This window comes from Lagopus leucura, unplaced genomic scaffold, assembly GCF_019238085.1.
Source record: "Lagopus leucura isolate 7727_CA_CO unplaced genomic scaffold, USGS_WTPT01 Super-Scaffold_100017, whole genome shotgun sequence".
NCBI lineage: Eukaryota > Metazoa > Chordata > Aves > Galliformes > Phasianidae > Lagopus > Lagopus leucura.
The window spans coordinates 1823716-1833059 of record NW_024962271.1 but is presented as its reverse complement, the minus strand read 5'-3'; the positions used below and the strand labels follow the sequence as shown (position 1 = coordinate 1833059).

The following is a 9344-nucleotide window of genomic DNA, read 5'->3' as shown; positions in this document are numbered from 1 at the left end:
TGCAGTTTCATGGTTTTAGATAACATTAGGACAGTCCCCAGGGACACCATATAGGAAGAAATCTGAAGAGTATTTTTGATATCTCAGCCAATGTATCTTCAGAGTTATACCAGGGATCAAACCCCAGACTCCCTGGGGAACATGCTGAGCCCTGCAGTGGGCTTGGACTGCTCTGATCTATGGCTCCTGGCTTTGTTCATTCACTATTCCCATGGAAGGCATGAGCTCTCAGAACAGCTTTGCAGAGAAGATAAGGAAATTTGTGAAATATTCTGTTCCCTTATGTTAGCAGTAAAGACAAGGAGCGAGCCTGCTTCTTGTTGTCACTCTAGGCTATTCCATTGCCTATGTTAGCAAAGGAATTCCTCCATAGCTTATCATTGCTACATACTCCCCCTTTTCACCATTTTCTCTGTGTAATAAAGGAATAGGTGAAGAGACTGCTGTATGTTGTCAAGCTTAACCCCTCTTCCTGCTGAAAGCATGAGACAATGGAAGCAGATATCCCTCTTACGAGGAAAATCGGGGAGATGTCTCCAACATCTCTAAAATGAGGAAAATATCTTGGCCTCGATGACAGGGCACCTCATCTATGCACAACTGGTTGGAGTTTTCACGATGCCCAATGGTCATGGCCTCAGGAAATGCTTTACCGTCACTCAACATCCTGCAGCTGTGCACCAGCAGGAAAAATTGGGCCCTCCATACTCTTCAGCTACTGTGTGTGTAAAATACGTAATCCTAAAGCTCTTTGCTGCTTGGAGTCTTTTCTTCCAAGTGGAGAATTAATGCATGCAAGGGATGGAAATAACTTGTGGAAGTTGAGTGAGTGCACAGAAGTGTTACCACGGGGAGAGGCTGCCTCACAGCTTTCTCAGAATGAGGCAGATGCTGTTCAAGATGGTTTAATGCTGAGAAAAAAGAGATGCGGTCAGCAGGCTGTGCATATGGAGTAGGGTTACTTGTCCTCAGAAAAATTAAAAATAGGAAACTTTGTGTGCCAATTTTTCCTGCCTTCTCTCACAAACAGTCCCAATATCTAGCTTGGAAACCACTGAGAAGATGCACAAAGTGGAGAAATAAAGTGGCACAAAGCATGCAAGCAGGGATGCTGAGTAAAGTTTTGAGTCTCTGAGTAGTGGTACAGCCAGAGACAAGATGGTGAGGAAGGAGGAGCTTGGATGAACTTTCCTCCTATGTCTGAATAAAGACAGTTTGCATTAATATATGCTGATCTCTGCATGTCTCCATTAAGTGGTTTTACACATCTGTAATTATTTCCTATATAATTGAATGAAGGGACATTTATTCCAGAATTGCATATTGCTTGCCATCAAGACGAGCTTGACTCAAGCCACCCACAGAGCACAGAAATGAAACATTTTCTCCAATCAGCCGTCTCCCAAGCAAAACCAAAATGATGTCTTTGGACATTCTGATCCAAGTGGGGGGTCCAGCATTCAAAAGAGAGAAGATTATAAAAAAGGATTGGCTACAGGCTTGATTTTACCAATTTTATTCCTCCTGAACAGGGAAGCACTGAGCGAGGCAGCATGAGCAGAGCTGGCGCTAGCACCAAGACTACAGCACGGCCATCCTTGAAAGGATCTCACATAGACTAATTACAGCTTCTATCTGATTGATTTTTTCTTTGTCCTTTTCATATTTTTCCAGTAGTGCTTTTAATATCAGAAAGCCCTCTGGCTGTTTGACTTTCCCATTTCTGATGCACCCTGGGCTCCATTCAAAATGATGATACAATCCCAAAACCTTGAGCACAAGCCAGGCTCTCTCCTTCCCAAACTGGCAGGCTGCTTGGGAAGCAATGAGCATCTTTTTCACAGTTATGCATCTTGCATTTGACTCAGGTTGTTGTTATTATGCAGTACGTGTTTCAGTCTGAATAATAAAGAAAAGGAAAAATGTTCAGGTCCTAAGGGGGGGGGATAAAATCCACTAATCCAACATAGGCTTTATTTGCTTGATGTCTACCAACCAGTGTTGAGGATGGCAGGACTCCCAGAGCTTCAAACAGGATTAGAGAGTAGGAAATAAGACATTTATTTCAATTCAGATTTTTATTTAGGTTTTTGTTCTAGCTACACAGCTAGGTACTTGGACATCAGGCAAAAACTCTTGGCCACACACAAGCTCTGAAAATGTTGTTAATCTTTAAAATCAATATTGCATCTAGGAGATTGCTCACCTACCTTCATGTTTGTGACTGCTAATTCACCCATACAACACTTCTTGAGTCATTAACTATGTAGGACAAGGCATTACTTTCTCCTTATCACTTTCAGATAACGTGTGCCAACCTTATATTCATTACATGCAATGCAATGTAAAATACATTATTACTATTTACTTGCACCAGCGGAAAGGTTCAAAACTGTTTTGTGATTTCTGATTTCAAACGCTGGTTAAAAACTACTTGAGCACACCTGACTTATTATGTGAGAGTGTGCTGAGCCCGCATAAATGTCGTGTAGCCCTTCTGATCCCAAAATAAGAGTTGTCCCATTGCTAATCAGTGTTCCCATTCTTACACTATTAGTTGAATCTTGCTTTGCTTATGAGTCAGAAAGCTTGAAATAGAGGCTGTGAGAATCAAACAATAGGATGGTTGCTGTAATTTCCTAAAGCTGCTGTATTTGATTTGCCTTTAACTCAGTTAAGTATCTCGGCAAACCCTTACTTTGAAATCTGTAGAGGCTCAGCATCACACCCTGCTAGGCCTATCAACAGATGGAGGATTCCTGCAGGCAAAACGTAGATCTTCATGCTACTATTTTTTTTTTTTTTTGTCATAATACAAATCATGCATTGAAATTATTGGTGAACTCAGAGACTGACAGATTTATTTGTAGCAGAAGGTGGCCCTGTAAAAGCGTGGGACGAACAGACAGAGGTGATAGGGACTGGCCATCCATGGGCTGACTTCTGTTTGGGGAAATGTGAGAGCTCATGGTAAACAAGCAAACCAGGTTTTCAGTCTGGAGAGCAGTTTGGAAAAGGAGACAGCATTCGGGTTGCAAACATGCAGCGTGAGGAGGGACCCAGGGTTTCCATCAACTCTTGCGTAGATGAGAGCCATGAGCTTCACATGCTGGGCATGGAGGATAAAGCATGGAAATTGTGAGGACATCAAACACAGTCTGTCCCCTTTCATGTGGAGATGAAAGCGATCATCCTTGCGTTGTTATCCTCCTGATGCCCTGGCACAGAGCCCTCCAGTCTGGCACAGTCCTAGCAAAAAACCTATAGCTTCAGTTGGAGGCTGCTTGCCTCCAATGTATGGGTATTTGACAAATAAATTGGAAGGAACTTAAATAAAAAAGTCCATGGATTTTCTCTTTACTCACTTGTTAACCTTTTCTTCATTAATCATTAATCTTGGTGCTCTTGGACAATTCTCTTTACAAACAAAGCTCTTTTCTAGAAGTACTTCCCAGGGAACTATTTACACCAGTTGCCCTCTGTGTGCTGATATTGTCTTATTTAAAAAAAAAATACTTCCAAAATCAGCTGTGGGCTTAAAAATGCATAAATATATACAAGTACAGGTGAGCCTTAATGTACAACGCAGATGCAAAATGAAATTCAGTCATGCAGAAAATCCAATGACTTATTATAGATGAATGGTATGGGAAGTACATTTTGTCTAGTCTCAAGGCATTTTAAAATAACTGTTCAGCATCTTCTCACCTGAATGTATTGTCTTATTGATTTTGAACTGACTTTCGCAGATTAACTCCATCTGCCTTTTTGGCTGTCATGCTTTCAAATCCTCAACTGCCCAGAAAATGGTGCTGCTGCTATTCCCAAGGATGTTTTTATATGGCTGCTTTAAGGTGAACTAGAACAATAGCCTAGAATGAGAGCAGCAGAAGCATAACACTCCCAGCTGGGAATAATGAGCATGCAGCTTCAGCTGAGCTCTGATGGGAAATGTGGGCCTTTTTAAGGATTAACCATTTACATAACCAGGAGAGGATATTTTCAATCGGAACATTTTGTCAGTTTTCACTGTGCAGTGTGGTCAAACATGAAAGAAATGTCAGGTCACTTATTACACCAATTTATCTACCAGCTAAACTGCTTCTTCTTAGGCCTTCTGGCAATGTTCAAGACTTCCTAAGATATGTCAGGCTGCCCCAAGATTCCCTTTTATCAAGTATATCATTCTTTGCAATAAAGAACAAGACCCATTGGAGCAAAACACCAGGGCAGAAAAAAAGAAGGAAGTCAAACTCTGCAGATATGGGAGAAAAATGAGATCTTCTCTCACTTTCAGGCTTGGCATTGCAGTTCAGGGTTGGTTCACTAATCAGAAACTCAGGCTGAAAGTGTTCCTGGTTTGTGCAAGCAGTGAGAAAGCCCATTGGAGTGTGCGAGGTGGTGGGAGACTGGCTGTGCAGTTTTGCCGTGCTGATGCTTAATATAATCTTCAGTCATGACAAATTTATGCAGAGTGAGAGCATTTCAAACATAGCAAGCTTTAATGCTGTCCAAACACCTTGCTGTTCTACAAACAGCATGGGCAGAGTTCAAATATATCTTCGAAAATCATAAAGGCTTCAGCATCACTGATGTATGAGTGCTCTTGGAGGCTCCCTGGCGCACACCTGTATGGGAAGCTGTGGGCTGAGGGTTGTTCTCTGGCTGCTGGGGGTGTCCAGGTACCATGAAAACGTGGGTGAAGAGTGGGATGCCAAAGCTCATCATGCTGCAGGTAAATTTATTACTCCAGAGTGATAGAAATGCTTGGGCATAAAGACACAAGCAATGACAGTTCAGGTTTGTAAGAAAGGCAATGATAGCAGTGGAAAGGATGCTTTCTTCGTGCTGCTGCCCTATTGCACTCATTTGTGTGGTGCGTGCCTGTGATCCCTGCCAGCTCATTGCTACACAAGTTTGGAAAATGCGCTTAGGCACATTATCACTCAAGGAAACGCTGGTGCACAAAGTTCAGCTGAGGAATGTGGTTAAGGCATTTTTCCAGAATGAAAACCTGAAGGCTTTATACCTTCACAATAAAGAATGAGGCAGAAATGATTCTAACACCTGGCAAAGCAAAGCAGGTGACTCTCAGGGCTTCGGCAGAGAAATCTCGAGCACAAATTCCCCAATTTCAGCTCATTCCATGATTCTTTCATCACAATTGGAGACGCTCCAGCTCTGCCCAACAGCTCCTGTAGCTCAGCAAAACGACCACAACAGCATGCCAGCAATCCTGACATAACAAGAAGGACACATTAATCTCACAGCTGGGCATAGCGAGCGGTAGCCAAAACTGCACATGGGGAAACTCAAGGAGTGATTCACCGTTATGGGTCGCGCTGTTCAAGGCAGCCCAGGGTACCAGGCCCCTAAAGGGCACCAGTGGTTTGGAGCACACTGTGGTTAAATGAGGTGCAGAGATTAAAAGCGTTGCATTTCTTCCGTCAGAACTGTAGCTTTGGTTTTCGGAAATGAATCACAGCAGGCTGGAAGGTTCCACACTTTTTAAAGATGAAAAAATGTGTCAATTGTTCTTAAAAAACGAAACAACAACAAAAACCACACACAGAAACCCCACCAAATAGCAGTAACAGTGTCACCATTTACTCAAATGTGGAACAACAAGGGCTCTGCTAAGCAGACATCACTTCACCATAAGTATTAAGCTAATTCCCATCAGGAGACAGCTTTTCTGTCAATCATGTCTGGCTTCATGACAGCTTATGGCTTAGCTGCACCTATCTTGTATCATTTAACCAGACAGTATCTGTTTTGACATTCGTGACTGAGATACTTGGCTTGTAATTGGGAATGAGTACAACTGAGCAGAACAGAGCGATTTCTTTCCCAGGGATGGTTGTTAGGGTGACGTGGCATGCTGATGCTGAGCTGTGTGATAGAAACCTGCCTGTTAATGTTGCAGAATAGAGGAACCAAAAACTTGTACTTGATTGTCATGTCCTTAGAAAAAAGTGGAACGTCATGGAGATACACGAGCAAGATGACCACTTCCAGTGCTCTTACCCACATGTGTGCATTGGATTTGTGCAGAGCCCTGGCACTAAGCATGGGTGATGTGGGGCAGGCAGGACACCCTATTTCACACCAACCAAACAGAAACTGATGCTGGTGGTTAGACTATCACTGCTGGTGGTTAGACTATCACTTATATCAGAACAAAGCGGAGAAAGGAAGGATTTTACACTTGTACATCAGAACAATGCTGGTGTTTTTCTGAGTATCTGTGATATAAGAAAGCCAACAGAGCTATTGAAAACACAAACCAGGGAGAATGATGAGACTAGAAGAGAAGATTCAGTTCCTTGAGCATCCTTTGATGTAACCATTGCTGTCAGGTGACGGTCCTAATTAATGCAGGTATCTCATTCTAATTGCATGGATCAGGCCGCTTTGTCTTTTCAATAATCCATAGAGCTGTACCTGGCATTAATCTTATTAATGGGACAATTACACTGCCTACAAATTAATTTTCAGCATGAGATTATCTGTAGGATGTGATTGTGTGCAGAGAGATTTCTTTTCTTTCCAGCCCAAACTATTCTATGATTTTATTCCCTCTGAATTGTAAGGATGGGAATCTCCCAAGATTCTCCAGGTTATACAATTTAGATTCGCTAATTCGACCCCTGCTGTTGAGGCTCCAAATGTAGAAACAAAGCCATAATTCCTCCTTTCTCTCTGCCAGTGAATGGGAAGCTCCTTTCACCCAAGGCAAAAACCAAAGTTGTATAACCTAACAGTCAAAAGAAAATCCACTGTCAAAATTTCCCATTTCCAAAGTGCCAGATGTTACTATAGGAAGTTGTGTTCTTTTCCTCCTCTTGTCATTGGAGCATGAAAGCTAAATGCCCAATCATTCAGATTTCTGTGAGAAACACACACAAAAATTGAAGTGACAGCAGTATAACAGTGCTATGTTTCAGCCACCATTGACAATGATGTCTGAAGCTTGACACTGTCAGGAAGTCTAATGAAACCAAAAATTGACATGGCAAAAAGAAACGATTCCTGGCTAAAGCTTTAATTCCTGCACCCCTCCTTGGTTTTAGGTGCCATGAGTTGAAACGAGTGGCGATGGGACGTGCAGCATCCCAGCTGTGCCTCTACTTAACCAAAGGACCCTAAGAGTGGCTTCATTCAAACCCCCGAAGCAAACCCATATATCTCCATGCCATGAGGCAGAGGTAGTCACCACATGCGTGGGTGAAGGCACTTAATTTCCCTGGAAGTCACTACGTGCTCAAGACGTGTATCGATTTCCGTACCGCGCCTGTAAGTTATGAGTGATTTCTTTTGTAAGTGTCAGGTGAGAGACATGAATGGAGACCTAATTAAAGTGTATACAAAGTACATGCAGTAAATCTCTTTGGCAATGTCAACCTGCTTTAAAGCGGCCCGGGAGAGCAAACAAGATGGCATAAATGGAAGATAAAGAAATACTAATAGGCTGTGACGTTCCCAGAGCAGCAGCTTAGCTGGTGAGCTGCTAACAAAGTGGCTGGGGGTAGCAGGGAGAAGAAGTGCAATTCCCAGGGCACGTTCTGGCCCTAAAACACAAAACAATGGGAATTTTGCTGTTGACTTAAATAACAGCCCTATGGTCCTTCCCTGTGTTGTAGCCATTATTTCATAACTGTTTAAAATTAAAGCTATCTCTCCATCAGTGATCCATCCCTGTAGATTTTTATATAGATGTGCCTATCAGGATGGATAAAAACAGATGCAAGTTTTCTCTGCCTTCAGCTTCGGCTAGTCAGAAATTCTGGTCTGGAAGTTATACACGGCTGCTTTCTGCTTTGGGGAAATACCACGGCCAAGGTGATAAATACTAGTGGAAATAAATACTGCAGTATATTGGCTTGGGCACAGCACTGCACTAACTTATCTCTACGGCTATTTGGATTGGAGCTGGCTTGTGTGTCTGCACACAGAAGGCAAGATCCAGGTCAAGGTATTCAATGCCTGACTTCCCACGGTGTCTGTCCAGAGCTGAGCATCTGCAGGCTTTGGGTGGGTGTTTTCCTTGGTTTCTCCTGAGGAAGGCACTCAAAGTGTTATCACTTCTCTTTTATTTAAAAGATTGGTCCAGATTTGGCACTGCAATGCCTCTAAATTTCTGCATTGGTCCTTGGACAAGAAGAAAGCTATTCCCAACCTTTTATCTTGGCTGGGTGGCCTGGGACCTATTTACATTTTATTCAGCCATTCTCTTCATTAAGTCTGCACTGGGATGAAAGACTTCTCTTTAACCTCTAGGTTACCCTACAGTGTGCCTGTGCCCCTCTGGATAATGTGATGGAGTGGTGCACACAAAGAAAATCTGCTCATTTGTGAAGCCAGTCATTAATAAGAAACAAGATGGCTTTACCACGGGGATGCCAGCGTTACTTTGCTGACAATATCCCTTATGATCCTGGAGAAATTTTAATGGATTGAACAGGCTGATGTTGTCATTTTCAATTTGCTGAACCATCTGACAGTGTTCCCAACAATTAGCACGTACAAAATATGGAAATATGTTACCTTTTACATAAAAAAAAAAAAAAAAGAGTATGGGAAGCTGCCTAGAGTTGTATAATAACTTGTTATTCTGAACTGCTTGCTTTGTCTTCAAATAGATTTTTGGTACAGCAGAGTCACCCTAACCTTGGGATAAATTTATCTGTCACCTGAGTCAGTGCAGGGGTTTGGGATCATTAAAAGCTGACCAGGAATTAACCTGTGGTTGGGGCTGCAGGATGTGGCTGTGGGCAGTGCTGATGGACAGAGGGACATGGGGTACACAGCAGGGTTGATGCCCAGAGCCCCATCATGTCATCTGCTTGTCCTCTGCAAGCCCCAGCAAAGTGCAGCAGCAGGACCTGCCCAAGGTCATGAACAAAGGAGAAAACCGGGACAAATTAATGCCCACAGAGCAGGCAGTGCTGTGAGAGGTCATTCAGGCTGCTTGCTGGGACTGAAAGGTTGCTTTTGTTTGTGAAGTAGACAGGAGAGCATGAAACATATCTGTCAGCTGAGAGGCTGAAAGGAACATCTCATGTCCAGCCCCTGGAGGCAGCAGACATATCTGTTTTTAATGCAATAGCAGCTGCAGTCATTTTGGACCCTCCACATCTTCCATTAAAAAGAAATACATCTCCTGACTCCTGACAGAGTCTGTGACATGTGGTGACCTTATCTGCAAGCACTAGTGTTTAGGGAGGCATCCCAGCCCCTGACCAGCTGTGATTCTGTGTGGGTCTTAAAGGAGCATGGAATCAGACCCAGGTTGGTCCATCCCATCCCATCCCATCCCATCCCATCCCATCCCATCCCATCCC

At 43.1% G+C, this 9344-nt stretch overlaps 1 long non-coding RNA gene across 1 annotated transcript in view; it reads right to left on the bottom strand.

Annotated features, from left to right (window-relative positions):
• Positions 1-2027: 2027 nt before the first annotated feature.
• Positions 2028-9344, bottom strand: part of LOC122183156 — a 44058-nt gene continuing 36741 nt past the window's right edge. The window contains exon 4 of the long non-coding RNA XR_006180121.1: positions 2028-5504. This is a non-coding gene — a long non-coding RNA (uncharacterized LOC122183156). The remainder of the gene's footprint in view (positions 5505-9344) is intronic.